The sequence below is a fragment of the Oncorhynchus tshawytscha genome, linkage group LG24, assembly GCF_018296145.1.
Source record: "Oncorhynchus tshawytscha isolate Ot180627B linkage group LG24, Otsh_v2.0, whole genome shotgun sequence".
Taxonomy (NCBI): domain Eukaryota; kingdom Metazoa; phylum Chordata; class Actinopteri; order Salmoniformes; family Salmonidae; genus Oncorhynchus; species Oncorhynchus tshawytscha.
Window position 1 is genome coordinate 26,825,640 of NC_056452.1, and position 23,122 is coordinate 26,848,761.

The following is a 23,122-nucleotide window of genomic DNA, read 5'->3' on the forward strand; positions in this document are numbered from 1 at the left end:
GTTGTCCACTACAGACTGCCTGTCTCTCTCCAGAAGGGTTATCCACTACAGATTGTCTGTCTCTCTCCAGAAGGCTTGTCCAATACAGACTGCCTGTCTCTCTCCAGAAAGGTTGTCCACTACAGATTGCCTGTCTCTCTCCAGAAGGGTTGTCCACTACAAACTGTCTGGCTCTCCAGAAGGGTTGTCCAATACAGACTGTCTGTCTCTACAGAAAGGTTGTCCACAACAGACTGTCTGTCTCTCCAGAAGGGTTGTCCAATACAAACTGCCTGTCTCTCCAGAAGGGTTGTCCAATACAGACTGTCTGTCTCTCCAGAAGGGTTGACCAATACAGACTGTCTGTCTTTCTAGAAGGGTTGTCCACTACAAACTGTCTGTCTCTCCAGAAGGGTTGTCCACTACAGACTGTCTGTCTCTCCAGAAGGGTTGTCCACAACAGACTGTCTGTCTCTCCAGAAGGGTTGTCCACTACAGACTGTCTGTCTCTCCAGAAGGGTTGCCCACAACAGACTGTCTGTCTCTCCAGAAGGGTTGTCCACTACAGACTGCCTCTCTCTCCAGAAGGGTTGTCCACTACAGACTGTCTGTCTCTCCAGAAGGGTTGTCCACTACAGACTGTCTGTCTCTCTCCAGAAGGGTTGTCCAATACAGACTGCCTGTCTCTCTCCAGAAAGGTTGTCCACTACAGATTGCCTGTCTCTCTCCAGAAGGGTTGTCCACTACTAACTGTCTGTCTCTCCAGAAGGGTTGTCCACTACAGACTGTCTGTCTCTACAGAAGGGTTGTCCACAACAGACTGTCTGTCTCTCCAGAAGGGTTGTCCAATACAAACTGCCTGTCTCTCCAGAAGGGTTGTCCACTACAGACTGTCTGTCTCTCCAGAAGGGTTGTCCACTACAGACTGTCTGTCTCTCCAGAAGGGTTGTTCAATACAAACTGCCTGTCTCTCCAGAAGGGTTGTCCATGACAAACTGTCTGTCTCTCCAGAAGGGTTGTCCAATACAGACTGTCTGTCGCTCTCCTGAAGGGTTGTCAATACAGACTGTCTGTCTCTCCAGAAGGGTTGTCCACTACAGACTGTCTTTCTCCCCAGAAGGGTTGTCCACGACAAACTGTCTGTCTCTACAGAAGGGTTGTCCAATACAAACTGTCTGTCTCTCCAGAAGGGTTGTCCACGACAAACTGTCTGTCTCTCCAGAAGGGTTGTCCACGACAAACTGTCTGTCTCTCCAGAAGGGTTGTCCACTACAAACTGTCTGTCTCTCTCCAGAAGGGTTGTCCACTACAAACTGTCTGTCTCTCCAGAAGGGTTGTCCACTACAAACTGTCTGTCTCTCCAGAAGGGTTGTCCAGTACATACTGCCTGTCTCTCTCCAGAAGGGTTATCCACTACAGATTGTCTGTCTCTCTCCAGAAGGCTTGTCCAATACAGACTGCCTGTCTCTCTCCAGAAAGGTTGTCCACTACAGATTGCCTGTCTCTCTCCAGAAGGGTTGTCCACTACAAACTGTCTGGCTCTCCAGAAGGGTTGTCCACTACAGACTGCCTGTCTCTCTCCAGAAGGGTTATCCACTACAGACTGTCTGTCTCTCTCCAGAAGGGTTGTCCAATACAGACTGCCTGTCTCTCTCCAGAAAGGTTGTCCACTACAGATTGCCTGTCTCTCTCCAGAAGGGATGTCCACTACTAACTGTCTGTCTCTCCAGAAGGGTTGTCCACTACAGACTGTCTGTCTCTCCAGAAGGGTTGTCCACTACAGACTGTCTGTCTCTCCAGAAGGGTTGTCCACTACAGACTGCCTGTCTCTCCAGAAGGGTTGTCCACAACAGACTGTCTGTCTCTCCAGAAGGGTTGTCCAATACAAACTGTCTGTCTCTCCAGAAGGGTTGACCAATACAGACTGTCTGTCTTTCTAGAAGGGTTGTCCACTACAAACTGTCTGTCTCTCCAGAAGGGTTGTCCACTACAGACTGTCTGTCTCTCCAGAAGGGTTGTCCACAACAGACTGTCTGTCTCTCCAGAAGGGTTGTCCACTACAGACTGTCTGTCTCTCCAGAAGGGTTGCCCACAACAGACTGTCTGTCTCTCCAGAAGGGTTGTCCACTACAGACTGCCTCTCTCTCCAGAAGGGTTATCCACTACAGACTGTCTGTCTCTCTCCAGAAGGGTTGTCCAATACAGACTGCCTGTCTCTCTCCAGAAAGGTTGTCCACTACAGATTGCCTGCCTCTCTCCAGAAGGGTTGTCCACTACTAACTGTCTGTCTCTCCAGAAGGGTTGTCCACTACAGACTGTCTGTCTCTACAGAAGGGTTGTCCACAACAGACTGTCTGTCTCTCCAGAAGGGTTGTCCAATACAAACTGCCTGTCTCTCCAGAAGGGTTGTCCACTACAGACTGTCTGTCTCTCCAGAAGGGTTGTCCACTACAGACTGTCTGTCTCTCCAGAAGGGTTGTTCAATAAAACTGCCTGTCTCTCCAGAAGGGTTGTCCATGACAAACTGTCTGTCTCTCCAGAAGGGTTGTCCAATACAGACTGTCTGTCGCTCTCCTGAAGGGTTGTCAATACAGACTGTCTGTCTCTCCAGAAGGGTTGTCCACTACAGACTGTCTTTCTCCCCAGAAGGGTTGTCCACGACAAACTGTCTGTCTCTACAGAAGGGTTGTCCAATACAAACTGTCTGTCTCTCCAGAAGGGTTGTCCACGACAAACTGTCTGTCTCTCCAGAAGGGTTGTCCACGACAAACTGTCTGTCTCTCCAGAAGGGTTGTCCACTACAAACTGTCTGTCTCTCCAGAAGGGTTGTCCAGTACAGACTGCCTGTCTCTCTCCAGAAGGGTTATCCACTACAGATTGTCTGTCTCTCTCCAGAAGGCTTGTCCAATACAGACTGCCTGTCTCTCTCCAGAAAGGTTGTCCACTACAGATTGCCTGTCTCTCTCCAGAAGGGTTGTCCACTACAAACTGTCTGGCTCTCCAGAAGGGTTGTCCAATACAGACTGTCTGTCTCTACAGAAAGGTTGTCCACAACAGACTGTCTGTCTCTCCAGAAGGGTTGTCCAATACAAACTGCCTGTCTCTCCAGAAGGGTTGTCCAATACAGACTGTCTGTCTCTCCAGAAGGGTTGACCAATACAGACTGTCTGTCTTTCTAGAAGGGTTGTCCACTACAAACTGTCTGTCTCTCCAGAAGGGTTGTCCACTACAGACTGTCTGTCTCTCCAGAAGGGTTGGCCACAACAGACTGTCTGTCTCTCCAGAAGGGTTGTCCACTACAGACTGTCTGTCTCTCCAGAAGGGTTGCCCACAACAGACTGTCTGTCTCTCCAGAAGGGTTGTCCACTACAGACTGCCTCTCTCTCCAGAAGGGTTGTCCACTACAGACTGTCTGTCTCTCCAGAAGGGTTGTCCACTACAGACTGTCTGTCTCTCTCCAGAAGGGTTGTCCAATACAGACTGCCTGTCTCTCTCCAGAAAGGTTGTCCACTACAGATTGCCTGTCTCTCTCAGAAGGGTTGTCCACTACTAACTGTCTGTCTCTCCAGAAGGGTTGTCCACTACAGACTGTCTGTCTCTCCAGAAGGGTTGTCCAATACAAACTGCCTGTCTCTCCAGAAGGGTTGTCCACTACAGACTGTCTGTCTCTCCAGAAGGGTTGTCCACTACAGACTGTCTGTCTCTCCAGAAGGGTTGTTCAATACAAACTGCCTGTCTCTCCAGAAGGGTTGTCCATGACAAACTGTCTGTCTCTCCAGAAGGGTTGTCCAATACAGACTGTCTGTCGCTCTCCTGAAGGGTTGTCAATACAGACTGTCTGTCTCTCCAGAAGGGTTGTCCACGACAAACTGTCTGTCTCTACAGAAGGGTTGTCCAATACAAACTGTCTGTCTCTCCAGAAGGGTTGTCCACGACAAACTGTCTGTCTCTCCAGAAGGGTTGTCCACGACAAACTGTCTGTCTCTCCAGAAGGGTTGTCCACTACAAACTGTCTGTCTCTCTCCAGAAGGGTTGTCCACTACAAACTGTCTGTCTCTCCAGAAGGGTTGTCCACTACAAACTGTCTGTCTCTCCAGAAGGGTTGTCCAGTACAGACTGCCTGTCTCTCTCAGAAGGGTTATCCACTACAGATTGTCTGTCTCTCTCCAGAAGGCTTGTCCAGTACAGACTGTCTGTCTCTCTCCAGAAAGGTTGTCCACTACAGATTGCCTGTCTCTCTCCAGAAGGGTTGTCCACTACAAACTGTCTGGCTCTCCAGAAGGGTTGTCCAATACAGACTGTCTGTCTCTACAGAAGGGTTGTCCACAACAGACTGTCTGTCTCTCCAGAAGGGTTGTCCAATACAAACTGCCTGTCTCTCCAGAAGGGTTGTCCAATACAGACTGTCTGTCTCTCCAGAAGGGTTGACCAATACAGACTGTCTGTCTCTCCAGAAGGGTTGTCCACTACAGACTGTCTGTCTCTCCAGAAGGGTTGTCCACAACAGACTGTCTGTCTCTCCAGAAGGGTTGTCCACAACAGACTGTCTGTCTCTCCAGAAGGGTTGTCCACTACAGACTGTCTGCCTCTCCAGAAGGGTTGCCCACAACAGACTGTCTGTCTCTCCAGAAGGGTTGTCCACTACAGACTGCCTCTCTCTCCAGAAGGGTTGTCCACTACAGACTGTCTGTCTCTCCAGAAGGGTTGTCCACTACAGACTGTCTGTCTCTCCAGAAGGGTTGTCCACTACAGACTGTCTGTCTCTCCAGAAGGGTTGTCCAATACAAACTGCCTGTCTCTCCAGAAGGGTTGTCCACTACAGACTGTCTGTCTCTCCAGAAGGGTTGTCCACGACAAACTGTCTGTCTCTCCAGAAGGGTTGTCCACTACAAACTGTCTGTCTCTCTCCAGAAGGGTTGTCCACTACAAACTGTCTGTCTCTCCAGAAGGGTTGTCCACTACAAACTGTCTGTCTCTCCAGAAGGGTTGTCCAGTACAGACTGCCTGTCTCTCTCCAGAAGGGTTGTCCACTACAAACTGTCTGTCTCTCCAGAAGGGTTGTCCAGTACAGACTGCCTGTCTCTCTCCAGAAGGGTTATCCACTACAGATTGTCTGTCTCTCTCCAGAAGGCTTGTCCAATACAGACTGCCTGTCTCTCTCCAGAAAGGTTGTCCACTACAGATTGCCTGTCTCTCTCCAGAAGGGTTGTCCACTACAAACTGTCTGGCTCTCCAGAAGGGTTGTCCAATACAGACTGTCTGTCTCTCCAGAAGGGTTGTCCAATACAGACTGTCTGTCTCTCTAGAAGGGTTGACCAATACAGACTGTCTGTCTTTCTAGAAGGGTTGTCCACAACAGACTGTCTGTCTCTCCAGAAGGGTTGTCCAATACAAACTGCCTGTCTCTCCAGAAGGGTTGTCCAATACAGACTGTCTGTCTCTCCAGAAGGGTTGACCAATACAGACTGTCTGTCTTTCTAGAAGGGTTGTCCACTACAAACTGTCTGTCTCTCCAGAAGGGTTGTCCACTACAGACTGTCTGTCTCTCCAGAAGGGTTGTCCACAACAGACTGTCTGTCTCTCCAGAAGGGTTGTCCACTACAGACTGTCTGTCTCTCCAGAAGGGTTGACCACAACAGACTGTCTGTCTCTCCAGAAGGGTTGTCCACTACAGACTGCCTCTCTCTCCAGAAGGGTTATCCACTACAGACTGTCTGTCTCTCTCCAGAAGGGTTGTCCAATACAGACTGCCTGTCTCTCTCCAGAAAGGTTGTCCACTACAGATTGCCTGTCTCTCTCCAGAAGGGTTGTCCACTACTAACGGTCTGTCTCTCCAGAAGGGTTGTCCACTACAGACTGTCTGTCTCTACAGAAGGGTTGTCCACAACAGACTGTCTGTCTCTCCAGAAGGGTTGTCCAATACAAACTGCCTGTCTCTCCAGAATGGTTGTCCATGACAAACTGTCTGTCTCTCCAGAAGGGTTGTCCAATACAGACTGTCTGTCGCTCTCCAGAAGGGTTGTCCAATACAGACTGTCTGTCTCTCCAGAAGGGTTGTCCAATACAGACTGTCTGTCTCTCCAGAAGGGTTGTCCACTACAGACTGTCTGTCTCTCCAGAAGGGTTGTCCACTACAGACTGTCTGTCTCTACAGAAGGGTTGTCCATGACAAACTCTCTGTGTCTCCAGAAGGGTTGTCCAATACAGACTGTCTGTCGCTCTCCAGAAGGGTTGTCAATACAGACTGTCTGTCTCTCCAGAAGGGTTGTCCACTACAGACTGTCTGTCTCCCCAGAAGGGTTGTCCACGACAAACTGTCTGTCTCTCCAGAAGGGTTGTCCAATACAAACTGTCTGTCTCTCCAGAAGGGTTGTCCACGACAAACTGTCTGTCTCTCCAGAAGGGTTGTCCACGACAAACTGTCTGTCTCTCCAGAAGGGTTGTCCACTACAAACGGTCTGTCTCTCTCCAGAAGGGTTGTCCACTACAAACTGTCTGTCTCTCCAGAAGGGTTGTCCACTACAAACTGTCTGTCTCTCCAGAAGGGTTGTCCAGTACAGACTGCCTGTCTCTCTCCAGAAGGGTTATCCACTACAGATTGTCTGTCTCTCTCCAGAAGGGTTGTCCAATACAGACTGCCTGTCTCTCTCCAGAAAGGTTGTCCACTACAGATTGCCTGTCTCTCTCCAGAAGGGTTGTCCACTACAAACTGTCTGGCTCTCCAGAAGGGTTGTCCAATACAGACTGTCTGTCTCTCCAGAAGGGTTGTCCACTACAGACTGTCTGTCTCTCCAGAAGGGTTGTCCACTACAGACTGTCTGTCTCTACAGAAGGGTTGTCCACAACAGACTGTCTGTCTCTCCAGAAGGGTTGTCCAATACAAACTGCCTGTCTCTCCAGAAGGGTTGTCCAATACAGACTGTCTGTCTCTCCAGAAGGGTTGACCAATACAGACTGTCTGTCTTTCTAGAAGGGTTGTCCACTACAAACTGTCTGTCTCTCCAGAAGGGTTGTCCACTACAGACTGTCTGTCTCTACAGAAGGGTTGTCCACAACAGACTGTCTGTCTCTCCAGAAGGGTTGTCCAATACAGACTGTCTGTCTCTCCAGAAGGGTTGTCCAATACAGACTGTCTGTCTCTCTAGAAGGGTTGACCAATACAGACTGTCTGTCTTTCTAGAAGGGTTGTCCACTACAAACTGTCTGTCTCTCCAGAAGGGTTGTCCACTACAGACTGTCTGTCTCTCCAGAAGGGTTGTCCACAACAGACTGTCTGTCTCCCCAGAAGGGTTGTCCACGACAAACTGTCTGTCTCTCCAGAAGGGTTGTCCAATACAAACTGTCTGTCTCTCCAGAAGGGTTGTCCACGACAAACTGTCTGTCTCTCCAGAAGGGTTGTCCATTACAGACTGTCTGTCGCTCTCCAGAAGGGTTGTCAATACAGACTGTCTGTCTCTCCAGAAGGGTTGTCCACTACAGACTGTCTGTCTCCCCAGAAGGGTTGTCCACGACAAACTGTCTGTCTCTCCAGAAGGGTTGTCCAATACAAACTGTCTGTCTCTCCAGAAGGGTTGTCCACGACAAACTGTCTGTCTCTCCAGAAGGGTTGTCCACGACAAACTGTCTGTCTCTCCAGAAGGGTTGTCCACTACAAACGGTCTGTCTCTCTCCAGAAGGGTTGTCCACTACAAACTGTCTGTCTCTCCAGAAGGGTTGTCCACTACAAACTGTCTGTCTCTCCAGAAGGGTTGTCCACAACAGACTGTCTGTCTCTCCAGAAGGGTTATCCACTACAGATTGTCTGTCTCTCTCCAGAAGGGTTGTCCAATACAGACTGCCTGTCTCTCTCCAGAAAGGTTGTCCACTACAGATTGCCGGTCTCTCTCCAGAAGGGTTGTCCACTACAAACTGTCTGGCTCTCCAGAAGGGTTGTCCAATACAGACTGTCTGTCTCTCCAGAAGGGTTGTCCACTACAGACTGTCTGTCTCTCCAGAAGGGTTGTCCACTACAGACTGTCTGTCTCTCCAGAAGGGTTGTCCACTACAGACTGTCTGTCTCTACAGAAGGGTTGTCCACAACAGACTGTCTGTCTCTCCAGAAGGGTTGTCCAATACAAACTGCCTGTCTCTCCAGAAGGGTTGTCCAATACAGACTGTCTGTCTCTCCAGAAGGGTTGTCCACTACAGACTGTCTGTCTCTCCAGAAGGGTTGTCCAATACAGACTGTCTGTCTCTCCAGAAGGGTTGACCAATACAGACTGTCTGTCTTTCTACAAGGGTTGTCCACTACAAACTGTCTGTCTCTCCAGAAGGGTTGTCCACTACAGACTGTCTGTCTCTCCAGAAGGGTTGTCCACAACAGACTGTCTGTCTCTCCAGAAGGGTTGTCCACTACAGACTGTCTGTCTCTCCAGAAGGGTTGCCCACAACAGACTGCATCTCTCTCCAGAAGGGTTATCCACTACAGACTGCCTGTCTCTCTCCAGAAGGGTTGTCCAATACAGACTGCCTGTCTCTCTCCAGAAAGGTTGTCCACTCCAGATTGCCTGTCTCTCTCCAGAAGGGTTGTCCACTACTAACGGTCTGTCTCTCCAGAAGGGTTGTCCACTACAGACTGTCTGTATCTACAGAAGGGTTGTCCACAACAGACTGTCTGTCTCTCCAGAAGGGTTGTCCAATACAAACTGCCTGTCTCTCCAGAAGGGTTGTCCATGACAAACTGTCTGTCTCTCCAGAAGGGTTGTCCAATACAGACTGTCTGTCTCTCTCCAGAAGGGTTGTCCACTACAGACTGTCTGTCTCTCCAGAAGGGTTGTCCACAACAGACTGTCTGTCTCTCCAGAAGGGTTGTCCACTACAGACTGTCTGTCTCTCCAGAAGGGTTGTCCACTACAGACTGTCTGTCTCTACAGAAGGGTTCTCCACAACAGACTGTCTGTCTCTCCAGAAGGGTTGTCCAATACAAACTGCCTGTCTCTCCAGAAGGGTTGTCCATGACAAACTGTCTGTGTCTCCAGAAGGGTTGTCCAATACAGACTGTCTGTCGCTCTCCAGAAGGGTTGTCAATACAGACTGTCTGTCTCTCCAGAAGGGTTGTCCACTACAGACTGTCTGTCTCCCCAGAAGGGTTGTCCACGACAAACTGTCTGTCTCTCCAGAAGGGTTGTCCAATACAAACTGTCTGTCTCTCCAGAAGGGTTGTCCACGACAAACTGTCTGTCTCTCCAGAAGTGTTGTCCACGACAAACTGTCTGTCTCTCCAGAAGGGTTGTCCACTACAAACGGTCTGTCTCTCTCCAGAAGGGTTGTCCACTACAAACTGTCTGTCTCTCCAGAAGGGTTGTCCACTACAAACTGTCTGTCTCTCCAGAAGGGTTGTCCAGTACAGACTGCCTGTCTCTCTCCAGAAGGGTTATCCACTACAGATTGTCTGTCTCTCTCCAGAAGGGTTGTCCAATACAGACTGCCTGTCTCTCTCCAGAAAGGTTGTCCACTACAGATTGCCTGTCTCTCTCCAGAAGGGTTGTCCACTACAAACTGTCTGGCTCTCCAGAAAGGTTGTCCAATGCAGACTGTATGTCTCTCCAGAAGGGTTGTCCAATACAAACTGTCTGTCTCTCCAGAAGGGTTGTCCATGACAAACTGTCTGTCTCTCCAGAAGGGTTGTCCAATACAAACTGTCTATCTCTCCAGAAGAGTTGTCCAATACAAACTGTCTGTCTCTCCAGAAGGGTTGTCCAATACAAACTGCCTGTCTCTCTCCAGAAGGGTTGTCCACTACAGACTGCCTGTCTCTCCAGAAGGGTTGTCCACTACAGACTGCCTGTCTCTCCAGAAGGGTTGTCCAATACAAACTGCCTGTCTCTCCAGAAGGGTTGTCCAATACAAACTGTCTGTCTCTCCAGAAGGGGTTGTCCACTACAGAGTGTCTGTCTCTCTCCAGAAGGGTTGTCCACTACAGACTGCCTGTCTCTCCAGAAGGTTTGTCCAATACAAACTGTCTGTCTCTCCAGAAGGGTTGTCCACAACAAACTGTCTGTCTCTCCAGAAGGGTTGTCCACGACAAACTGTCTGTCTCTCCAGAAGGGTTGTCCACGACAAACTGTCTGTCTCTCCAGAAGGGTTGTCCACGACAAACTGTCTGTCTCGCTCCAGTCTTTTGAATACATATTTCATCTTCAATTCTGATGGATTTAATTTATTACGGTGGACTGGAAAAATATTACCTCTTATCAATCCAATAAAAGACATTTAATTTAGTTTCTAACAGCTGCTTACGTAACACTCTAGAGAGCTATTGGCTTAACTAGATCAGCAGCAACAGAGCAGAGCAGTACTCTTGATGAGGTTGTTATAACGTTGGACGAATAACATTGTGTTTCTGTGTGCTTGCCTCAGCTAACTGAGACATGTCAGGTTTGGCTTGGCTGTTGCATAACAGCAATCTGGAAATTGGCAGTGTGCCGTCCAGTTCCCGAGAGTAGGAAAGAGAGAGATTGAAGAGGGAGGTGGGGGGTAAAGCCCCTTTGGTGCAGTGGACATACAAAATAGACTGTTGTTGCTATCATGGCATTGCCGTAGAAACCAAAACTGCCAGTAATCATTTTAATGATGCCGCAGACAGACAGATGGGCTAATGCCAGACTTCCTGCCTCATACAACACTTCCTGGGTGCTCAGCCAATAACCAGCCAAAGCTGTCAAGTGCCACCCAGAGCTGTCAAGCATCCAGATGCAGAAATTGATGAAATTGCTTCTTCCGATTATTGATAAACATGCACCAGTTAAAAAACATACTGTTACAACTGTTAAGGCTCCATAGATTGATGAGGAATTGAAAAACTGTATTGACAACTTAGATGGAAAGCTACTGAGGATGGTAGCTGACTCTATAACCACTCCTATCTGTCATATCTTTAATCTGAGCCTAGAGGAAAGTCTTTGTCCTCAGGCCTGGAGGGAAGCCAAAGTCATTCTGCTAGCCAAGAGTGGTAACGCAAACTTTACTGGTTCTAACAGCAGGCCTATAAGTTTACTGCCATCTCTTAGCAAACTGTTGGAAAAAATTGGGGTTGACCAAATACAATGCTATTACTCTGTAAACAAATTAATAACAGACTTTCAGTATGCTTATAGAGAAGGGCACTCAACATGTACTGCACTGACACAAATGACTGATGATTGGCTGAAAGAAATTGATAATAAGATTGTGGGAGTGGTACTATTAGACTTCAGTGCAACCTTTGGTATTATTGACCATAACCTGTTGTTGAAAAGAACGGATGTGTTATGGCTTTTCAACCTCTGCCATGTCGTAGATTCAGATCCATATCGTAGATTCAGAGCCATGTCGTAGATTCAGAGCCATATCGTAGATTCAGAGCCATGTCGTAGATTCAGAGCCATATCGTAGATTCAGAGCCATATCGTAGATTCAGATCCATATCGTAGATTAGGAGCCATGTCGTAGATTCAGAGCCATGTCGTAGATTCAGAGCCATGTCGTAGATTCAGAGCCATATCGTAGATTCAGAGCCATATCGTAGATTCAGATCCATATCGTAGATTAGGAGCCATGTCGTAGATTCAGAGCCATATCGTAGATTCAGATCCATGTCGTAGATTCAGAGCCATATCGTAGATTCAGAGCCATATCGTAGATTCAGAGCCATATCGTAGATTCAGAGCCATGTCGTAGATTCAGAGCCATATCGTAGATTCAGAGCCATGTCGTAGATTCAGAGCCATATCGTAGATTCAGAGCCATATCGTAGATTCAGAGCCATGTCGTAGATTCAGAGCCATATCGTAGATTCAGATCCATTTCGTAGATTCAGAGCCATATCGTAGATTCAGATCCATGTCGTAGCAGAGCCATATCGTAGATTCAGAGCCATATCGTAGATTCAGAGCCATATCGTAGATTCAGAGCCATATCGTAGATTCAGATCCATATCGTAGATTCAGAGCCATATCATGGATTCAGAGCCATATCGTAGATTCAGAGCCATATCGTGGATTCAGAGCCATGTCGTAGATTCAGAACCATATCGTAGATTAGGAGCCATATCGTAGATTCAGAGCCATATCGTAGATTAGAGCCATATCGTAAATTCAGAGCCATATCGTAGATTCAGAGCCATATCGAGATTCAGAGCCATATCGTAGATTCAGAGCCATATCGTAGATTAGGAGCCATATCGTAGATTCAGCCATATTGTAGACCAGAGCCATATCGTAGATTCAGAGCCATATCGTAGATTCAGAGCAATATCGAAGATTCAGAGCCATATCGTAGATTCAGAGCCATATCGTAGATTCAGAGCCATATTGTTCAGAGCCATATTGTAGAGCAGAGCCATATCGTAGCTTTCTCTGATGTTTGCTAGAGAGCATTTGGATGATCCAGAAGAAGAATTGGGAGACTGTCATATGGTCAGACGAAAACAAAATATAACTTTTTGGTAAAAACTCAACTCGTCGTGTTTGGAGGACAAAGAATGCTGAGATGCATCCAAAGAACACCATACCTACTGTGAAGCATGGGGGTGGAAACATCATGCTTTGGGGCTGTTTTTCTGCAAAGGGAACAGGACGACTGATCCTTGTAAAGGAAAGAATGAACGGGGCCATGTATCGTGAGATTTTGCGTGAAAACCTCCTTCCATCAGCAAGGGCATTAAAGATGAAACGTGGCTGGGTCTTTCAGCATGACAATGATCCCAAACACACCGCCCGGGCAAAGAAGGAGTGGCTTCGTAAGAAGTATTTCAAGGTCCTGGAGTGGCCTAGCCAGTCTCCAGATCTCAACCCCATAGAAAATCTTTGGAGGGAGTTGAAAGTCTGTGTTGCCCAGCAACAGCCCCAAAACATCACTGCTCTAGAGGAGATCTGTATGGAGGAATGGGCCAAAATACCAGCAACAGTGTGTGAAAAACTTGTGAAGACTTACAGAAAACGTTTGCCCTCTGTCATTGCCTCTGTTAATTTCACCTTTATTTAACCAGGTAGGCTAGTTGAGAACAGGTTCTCATTTGCAACTGCGACCTGGCCAAGATAAAGCATAGCAGTGTGAACAGACAACACAGAGTTACACATGGAGTAAACAATTAACAAGTCAATAACACAGTAGAAAAAAAAGGGGAGTCTATATACATTGTGTGCAAAAGGCATGAGGAGGTAGGCGAATAATTACAATTTTGCAGATTAACACTGGAGTGATAAATGATCAGATGGTCATGTACAGGTAGAGATATTGGTGTGCAAAAGAGCAGAAAAGTAAATAAATAAAAACAGTATGGGGATGAGGTAGGTAAAAATGGGTGGACTATTTACCGATAGACTATGTACAGCTGCAGCGATCGGTTAGCTGCTCAGATAGCAGATGTTTGAAGTTGGTGAGGGAGATAAAAGTCTCCAACTTCAGCGATTTTTGCAATTTGTTTCAGTCACAGGCAGCAGAGAACTGGAACGAAAGGCGGCCAAATGAGGTGTTGGCTTTAGGGATGATCAGTGAGATACACCTGCTGGAGCGCGTGCTACGGATGGGTGTTGCCATCGTGACCAGTGAACTGAGATAAGGCGGAGCTTTACCTAGCATGGACTTGTAGATGACCTGGAGCCAGTGGGTCTGGCGACGAATATGTAGCGAGGGCCAGCCGACTAGAGCATACAAGTCGCAGTGGTGAGTGGTATAAGGTGCTTTAGTGACAAAACGGATGGCACTGTGATAAACTGCATCCAGTTTGCTGAGTAGAGTGTTGGAAGCAATTTTGTATATGACATCGCCGAAGTCGAGGATCGGTAGGATAGTCAGTTTTACTAGGGTAAGTTTGGCGGCGTGAGTGAAGGAGGCTTTGTTGCGGAATAGAGAGCCGACTCTTGATTTGATTTTTGATTGGAGATGTTTGATATGAGTCTGGAAGGAGAGTTTACAGTCTAGCCAGACACCTAGGTACTTATAGATGTCCACATATTCAAGGTCGGAACCATCCAGGGTGGTGATGCTGGTCAGGCATGCGGGTGCAGGCAGCGAACGGTTGAAAAGCATGCATTTGGTTTTACTAGCGTTTAAGAGCAGTTGGAGGCCACGGAAGGAGTGTTGTATGGCATTGAAGTTCGTTTGGAGGTTAGATAGCACAGTGTCCAAGGACGGGCCGGAAGTATATAGAATGGTGTCGTCTGCGTAGAGATGGATCAGGGAATCGCCCGCAGCAAGAGCAACATCATTGATATATACAGAGAAAAGAGTCGGCCCGAGGATTGAACCCTGTGGCACCCCCATAGAGACTGCCAGAGGACCGGACAGCATGCCCTCCAATTTGACACACTGAACTCTGTCTGCAAAGTAATTGGTGAACCAGGCAAGGCAGTCATCCGAAAAACCGAGGCTACTGAGTCTGCCGATAAGAATATGGTGAATGACAGAGTCGAAAGCCTTGGCAAGGTCGATGAACACGGCTGCACAGTACTGTCTTTTATCGATGGCGGTTATGATATCGTTTAGTACCTTGAGCGTGGCTGAGGTGCACCCGTGACCGGCTCGGAAACCAGATTGCACAGCGGAGAAGGTACGGTGGGATTCGAGATGGTCAGTAACCTGTTTGTTGACTTGGCTTTCGAAGACCTTAGATAGGCAGGGCAGGATGGATATAGGTCTGTAACAGTTTGGGTCCAGGGTGTCTCCCCCTTTGAAGAGGGGGATGACTGCGGCAGCTTTCAATCCTTGGGGATCTCAGACGATATGAAAGAGAGGTTGAACAGGCTGGTAATAGGGGTTGCGACAATGGTGGCGGATAGTTTCAGAAATAGAGGGTCCAGATTGTCAAGCCCAGCTGATTTGTACGGGTCCAGGTTTTGAAGCTCTTTCAGAACATCTGCAATCTGGATTTGGGTAAAGGAGAACCTGGAGCGGCTTGGGCGAGTAGCTGCGGGGGGGGGCGGAGCTGTTGGCCGAGGTTGGAGTAGCCAGGCGGAAGGCATGGCTAGCCGTTGAGAAATGCTTGTTGAAGTTTTAGATAATCATGGATTTATCGGTGGTGACCGTGTTACCTAGCCTCAGTGCAGTGGGCATCTGGGAGGAGGTGCTCTTGTTCTCCAAATGTATCTTTCACACAATTCAAGACCTTGCTACACCTCTACTTCTGGATGTAAATGATGAGAAAAACACTTGACCAAACCCCCCTTGTTGTAATTTCAGATGCTCCTTATCATCCAAATGAGTTTCTTGCAACAGGGCAATATCAATATTTTCTTTCTTTTTTTAAAAATACACTACCTTCTTCCTTTTAATGGGGTTATGGCTCCCTCTAATGTTCCATGTACATACACGCAGTCTGTTACCTGCCATTGCACTTTGACCATTCACTATCCAGACTGAATCCAACTGTAAAAGTGGGGTGGTACCTTTTTCCATGTGTGGAACTCTTTCCTATCTCACCGAGCATAAAACAAACGATATGAACCCTGAACTCGAACTATACTAAACGCAAAAATGAAACATGTAAAGATCCAAAAGGGGGTTTTCCCACTAGCTAACATGCAGGGGATTTCAACTTTCCAATGTTACTCTTAAGTCCGCATTGCCACTCAATAGCCTCATCCTTTATATATATATATGGAAATGAAAATCAATTAGAAGAAGATTGCGGCTCTTCCACCTAAAACCAAGCCTGGGCACCAATATGGATTCACACATATCTCAGCCTGAGTTATAGAGGCAGTTACTTTAGCAAGAAAAATAATAAAGATATAAAGATACGAATATTACTGAACCAAAGCACGTGAGAACTCACACCACTGTTTCATGATCAGATTCAAATAAAAATAAAAAAGTTATCCAATGCTGCGGAGGTGCAGCTTAAAGTTATTTACCCGAGAGAGTCAATAAACGCAGCAGCCTCTTCGGGTGTGTAGAGTTTTTTAGGCGATCCGTTGACCATAATCTTCAATGTGGCCGGGTACAGCAGTGCGGAGTCGAGCCTTGGCCTCATCAAACGTTTTGCGTCTTCGTACAACCGCAGTGGAATAATCATTGAAGAATGAGACCTTTGGACCTTTACGTTGACTACCATCAGAGCTGATGTTTCTAGCCGCATCCATGACGCGCTGCTTGTCGGTGAAGTTGTGGAACTTTATAGCCACTGGCCGTGGGCGCTGATTGGGACCGGGTATCGGTGCTTGAGAGCGATGGGCTCTGTCCAGCTTCACACGACCAGCCTTAGTGTCCATTTGTAGGTGGCCAGGGAACCATTCCTCAAAAAACTTACTGAACGTGTCCCTTCAGAATTTTCCGGGTGTCCCACAACACGAATATTGCATCTGCGTCCTCAATTATCCAAGTCGTCAATGTGCTCCATCATTTCGTGCACCTGTTTCTCAAGTGCTTTTATCTTAGTGTCCATAGATGTAGTTGAAGTTTCCACTGTAGCAATTCTTCCTTCCGCCTCATCAACATGTTTGACAACCCTCTGTAGTTCAGCTGAATGGCCTGCTATTGCTTCCAAGTCCGTTCTTATCTTAACATTGATCACTTTAGTAATGTTATCAGTCATCTTTTGAATCACCAGGTCCATTGTGCCTGGTACCGCAATGGTTTTAGCTTCGCTAACATTAGCTAGCTGTTCCGGCACATCTACAGGGATTTTCAGAGATTTTTGAGAAATAGCCGTCAAGACTCATTGTAGGATAACTTATTTAGCCAATTCTACCACTTTTTCAAGCTAGGAGATTAATGTAAAAATATAAATTTACGAATGCCACGGGAGCTCGCTGAAACAGTGTCCTCTCTATGGCGCCCTTTTGTCCCCCCAAAGGTTTTTTTTATGGAAGCTTCTCTAATGTCAAACATGTAAAGTGTGGTGTACCACAGGGCAGCTCCCTATGCCCTCTACTCTTTTCAATAAATACCAATGACTTGCCACTGGCATTAAAAAAGCATGTGTGTCCATGTATGCTGATGATACAACCATACACACATCAGGGTGGCCAGTGGCCAGTAATAAACTGGTCCTGAACATCTCTAAAACTAAGAGCATTGTATTCGGTCCAAATCATTCCCTAAATTCTAGACCTCAGCTGAATCTGGTGATGAATGGTGTGTCTGTTGAACAAGTTGAGGAGACTAAATTACTTGGCGTTACCTTAGATAGTAAACTATTATTGTCAAAACATATAGAGTCTGGCTAGCTAGGTCTTCATCTCTGTCTGCTGTTAGCTAGTTTCTGGCTAGCTAGGTCTTAATCTGTGTCTGGTGTTAGCTAGTTACTGGCTAGCTAGGTCTTCATGTGTCTGGTGTTAGCTAGTTACTGGCTAGCTAGGTCTTCATCTGTGTCTGGTGTTAGCTAGTTACTGTCCAGCTAGGTCTTCCGCTGTGTCTGGTGTTAGATAGTTACTGGCTAGCTAGGTCTTCATCTGTGTCTTCAGCCAGCGTGGAGCAAAAGGGTGGAAAGAGTCGTTCAAAACTCTGACGCAGTTGTCAAATCATTACATCCATCAGTGCTGCTGTGATCACAAGAGACATGCCAAAGGAAAGATATATGGTAGAAGAACACCTTATATTTATTTGTATATATATTTGATGCAACTTCAATGCTGTTTGAGTTGCTTTGTTTATCACCAAATGTGCTTGAGATGATTTTACAACAACACTGCTCACTGCATCCGAGTTGCTTAACATAGGCGTTTCAAAGAGCTGTCAGTCAAGGTGAGCTCATGAATATTAGCTCCCCGCCCACTCAGTCTGTCTTGTCAAACTTCCTGGTAGTTAGCCATGAGAGAAAAAGTACTTTTCAGAATGACTGTTTAGGACCTTTAGTACAATACAATATGTATTTCATAGTCCTTATTTTGAGGGCTTACACTAAAATATACTGGGTTGCTTAGCTGACCCAACTGCTGGGTTGCAGGAATTGAGTCACTTAGTTGGGTTGTTTTTAAAAAGAGCAAGGTTGGTTCGTTGATGCTGGGTTATTGAGATATGAACCAGTAGAGGCTTGGCTTAGTAGGGGTGTGGCTTTCAGTCCTTTCTGGCAACCTGTGAGAGTAAATGTCATTAATCTGTTCTTTTGAATTATTGTCACATATTATGGTCAAACACTGACACTTTTGTAGCTTTAATGAAGCTTATAGAAATGTTTTAGTTCCATAAAAATGTGTGAAGATTCCAATGTGATACCACAAATGGGATTGTAACCACTTTGTTGCAATATGTTAAAATTATCAAATTAAAATATGTAATTTGCATTAATATTCAAGGACAATATAACATTGCAGTGTACAAACTTGACATGATCAACAGGATTTACATTCTCACGGGTGGCCAAAAATAACAATATAAAAACCAAGCCACTAACAAACCACACCTCCTGAAAATAACCTATGGATAGCGTTAAAAAACAACCAGCTGCTTGGTCAACCCAGCATGAAAGTGAATACAATCCCAATTGATTTTCAAATTAACCCATTTCCGGGTAATCCAAACAATTCAACATATTGGGTAATTTATGCAACCTCTCACATTATGCATATTTACAAAGTGATGTATAATTCCGATTGAAATCCAGCCAAACTGGGGAAATCCAACTTCAGGAATTTTTACTCACCCGCAACCTGCAATCAGAATGACTGCCAGAGTTAAAAAGACTGAAAAAGGAGACTATCTAGACCATCTAAACTGGAACAACCATTTCAGCAATGGTTAGTTTAGAAAATGTATGTAATTTATATTGGAGAAGCATAAGATCAATTCATCAATGTACATGCAAAAACATAGATAATGAAACAAACAATTCTTAAACTGTATCTGTAATAGAGCATGCTGGGAAATATGCGAGTGACACAAAAGAAGCAAGTATAGTGTACAGAGTCATTGTGTCTAAACCGTTGTGAAATATCTGTTCCATAAACAAACATATTGTGTTTTCAGCTGTTTGAAGCTGGTGTACGAAAAGTAAAAGTAAAACGGGAAGCATAGAAATAGTGCACATAGAACAGATCTACCGCTTCTTAGACTTGCTTTCATTGGGAATGACAGATCTAAAACACATATTTTCTATGTGAATTTGGTCGGGTTGAACAAAAAAGTTACATATTGCAGCTGTAGCACTCGGTGTTAAATTGAACATTGGATAATTTTCTGTCCACCATCTCTGGAGGATATCATATTCATTGGACTGTCTCTGGAGCTATGTCCTTCAAATATCAAGAGAGACAGTTCAATTTCAATGTCATGATGACTTCAATCAACTCCCTCCCAGCGGTCAGCCAGTCAGTGGGTGAGTGACATGTTCAATTTCCACTGTTTCACTTTCTCCTGACACAGTACAGCTGCAGCCTATCACTTTCACCCCGGCGGTTGGATCAATCAGTGTAGCTCTGTGTCCGCTAGACGCCAGCTACAGAACATATTGGTCCGTGTAAAGGACACCCATATTATATCAGGCATTATCATTTCTATGGATGCAGCATTTGCATCACATTGAGCTCTGCACAGTGCAGCTGTAGCCCAGGCCTACGACTCGGTCCTCACGCTGCCCTTACCCTCTGGCCCTGACACGGAGGTTGGATCTGATTGGTTTGTTTATGACAGCTTGACGGACCGACCCTGAGCACCTTGGCAGCCCGCAGCAACTGCCTCAACCTGGCCAGATGCGGCAATGCTGGTGTCCCTATTAGTTATAGAGCCTATATCTACTGTATAGTTCTGAATGCTCTGTCCTCCACACCTGCAAGTGACCAACAGAGAGAGAGATGATGAGACAGAGGGGTAAATAGAAAGAGAGCGAGAGAGAGAGATGATGTGAGAGAGAGAGAGGTGATGTGTGAGAGAGAGAGAGAGAGAGAGAGATGATGAGGCAGAGGGGCAAATAGAGAGAGAGAGCTGATGAGGCAGAGGGGAAAATAGAGAGAGCGAGCGAGAGAGATTATGTGAGAGAGAGAGAGAGAGACAGAGAGAGAGAGATGAGGCAGAGGGGCAAATAGAGAGAGAGAGAGCTGATGAGGCAGAGGGGGAAATAGAGAGAGAGAGAGAGAGAGAGAGAGAGAGAGAGAGCTGACAAGGCAGAGGGGGAAATAGAGAGAGAGCTGATGAGGCAGAGGGGGAAATAGAGAGAAAGGTGATGAGGCAGAGAGAGAGAGAGAGAGAGAGAGAGAGAGAGCTAATGAGGCAGAGAGAGAGAGAGAGAGAGCTTACGAGGCAGAGGGGGAAATAGAGAGAGAGCTGATGAGGCAGAGAGAGAGAGAGAGAGAGAGAGAGAAAGAGAGAGAGCTTATGAGTCAGAGGGGGAAATAGAGACTGGAAAACAGTCCATATGAGGCCTCTTCAACCTCAGGAGGCTGTAGAAATTTGGCTTAACACCTAAAACACTCACAAACTTCTAAAGATGCACAATTGAGAGCCCTGTTGGGCTTTATCACCGCCTGGTACGGCAACTGCTCCGCCCACAACCGTAAGGCTCTCCAGAGGGTAGTGAGGTCTGCACAACGCATCACCGGGGTCAAACTACCTGCCCTCCAGGACACCTACACCACCCAATGTCACAGGAAGGTCAAAAAGATCATCAAGGACAACAACCACCCGAGCCACTGCCTGTTCACCCCGCTATCATCCAGAAGGCGAGGTCAGTACAGGTGCTTCAAAGCTGGGACCGAGAGACTGAAAAACAGCTTCTATCTCAAGGCCATCAGACTGTTAAACAGCCACCACTAACATAGAGTGGCTGCTGCCAACATGCAGACTCAAATCTCTGGCCACTTTAATACATTTAATAGATGGATTTAATAAAGGTATCACTAGTCACTTTAAATAACGCCACTTTTATAATGTTTACATATCCTACATTACTCATCTCATATGTATATATTGTATTCTATTCCATCTACTGCATCTTGCCTATGCCGCACGGCCATCACTCATCCATATATTTATATGTACATATTCTTATTCATCCCTTTACATTATGTGTATAAGGTAGTTGTTGTGAATTTCTTAGATTACTTGTTAGATATTACTGCACTGTCAGAACTAGAAGCACAAGCATTTCGCTACACTCACATTAACATCTGCTAACCATGTGTATGTGACCAATACAATTTGATTTGATAGTGACTTTTAGTCAATGATTTATTTTACACTAGATGACTAATAGGGTCTCTGTGTTGAAGCCACCGTGCCTCCATCTTGGCACTCCCTCACCAGTGTAAAAAAAACATATTTTAGAAGCTATAGAAATAAATGTATTAATGTCTACGTTTGTTTTTTCATTATTTATTCTATTACAAACACTATTTTTATTCAATTTTTATTATTTTATTATATTATATTACATAAACATTGAAAATGAACGCATATATAAAAACATTTTCCTTAAAGTATAATTTTACTAATGTTACTGTCCCCACCACAACAAAAACATAATTAAATACATGTAATTTTGTCCTTGAAACATTTAATTGAAATACTAGAGAATTCCATTAATTCCTATGGAGGATTTATCCCACTGGGCAGTGCCAATATGGACGTCCGGTGGCTTCAAATCCCTTCAATGGCCAATACATAGCATCACATCATTGCTTGCAGTGCGCGTGTGTGCGTGCGTGCGTGCGTGTGTGTGTGTGTGAGAGAGAGAGAGAAAGAGAGAGAGAGAGAGAGAGAAAAACACTTGGGAGAAGGAATTAATTTCCATACATTAGTGTAGGTCTATAGCCTACAACAGATCAAGATAACCATTGTGAATATTGGCAAAATATATAGAAATAATCGGCTATACTGAATTAAGCTATTCACTACACAGCCCTGGCATGATCCCGGAACACATTTACCCAGGCCCATAATATAAATCAGTAGACATTGCATCCGGGTCACAGGGCGTCAATGCACACAATAATCAGAACATAAATGCAAATGCTACTGGATTGTTTCAAATGACAGACACCTTGCAGCAGTAGCCTAGCAGCGGTAGCCTTGAAAGCAGCAGTCGCATCTCCTGCCAGGCAAATGCGCATAACCCAGTCGGCAACAGCAGCGGAGAATTCTCCATTGTTTAGACTTAGACAATTCAATATCAGTCACTGCTCATTCTGCAATAGGCTACTCACCATTCAATCCGTCCAACATGCAAGGGCTCTGAAGTCAGTCAAGTCAAGACAGATAAAAAAATAACAAATCGTGAGGATGACAGTGGCGCATAGCTTTACGGTTTGATGTAAAAATGTATCTTTACCGTCGGCATTCAAATTCTCCTTCTTGTGCTATTGACACCTGGTCTAGCGGTAAATGCTCCTTGTTCGGCCGACCGCTAGCCCTTTCGCAGGCTTCTTCAGTTCCAGTCCTATTGTCTCCGCATCGCTCCTGGATGAGAGGATCTGAGAGGAGAGACGGGGAACGCAAAGCTCCAGCCCCTTTTCCGCCTCAACCAATAGCAGTGGAGAATCGGTAGAAGCCTAGAAGCGCACCCTGCCTGCACGCCAGGACCGGAGCGACTGTCCTTGCTGTCTCCGTACAGATTAGCGACAACCGGGAAAGAGAAAGGGAGGAATGAGAAGGGAATTTATTGGTTGACTGTTGAAGGTATTGGGAGGGACTGGGAGGGCTTTTGGCATGACAGGGATTCAAGTCGTGGAAAGTGATGGGCTATATCTCAAAATTAGTAATAGGATTTTTATAGTAGCCTAGGACTACGACAAACTATTATTAACGCTATGATCAGCATCACCATTGGTACTGTTTCGAGCAATGCCAGCTTTGCCACTACACCCGTTGTTACAGGAAGGGGGCACAGTGGATGTATGACAACAATGGTCTTGTAACAAACGGTGTTTTCCTCTCCTCCTTTGCCATCATTTCAGTTCAGGCTGATACAGGAACAGGACGTCATCCACTAGAGTAGAACTTTGCTATCACCTTGCCGGTACTTACAGAACACTGCAGACGAAGGAAACGAGAGCGACTATTCAATTTTAGACTATCTACCGGGTGCACTAAACTGTCGCTGTGAGGTATGAAAAAGCTAAATAAATATAAAATGCTCATATTAATATATGTAAATAAGGTTAATTAAATCAATAACTTGCTAAAATCACATAACATTCATACAGTATATTGGCCATCTCTGAGACTCACTTAGAGAATTCCTTTGATGATACAG

At 46.0% G+C, this 23,122-nt stretch overlaps 1 protein-coding gene across 2 annotated transcripts in view; it reads right to left on the bottom strand.

Moving 5' to 3' along the window:
* LOC112223279 (serine/threonine-protein kinase SBK1-like) overlaps positions 1-22,439 on the bottom strand; it is a 29,771-nt gene extending 7,332 nt beyond the window's left edge. The window contains exon 1 of one of the 2 annotated variants that reach the window (XM_042305591.1): positions 22,199-22,439. The gene's annotated coding sequence lies outside the window, so the exon portion shown is untranslated. Of the gene's footprint in view, positions 1-22,073 lie in introns of both variants that reach the window. The other variant, XM_042305590.1, reaches the window with a different exon arrangement.
* Between the last annotated feature and the right edge of the window lie 683 nt (positions 22,440-23,122).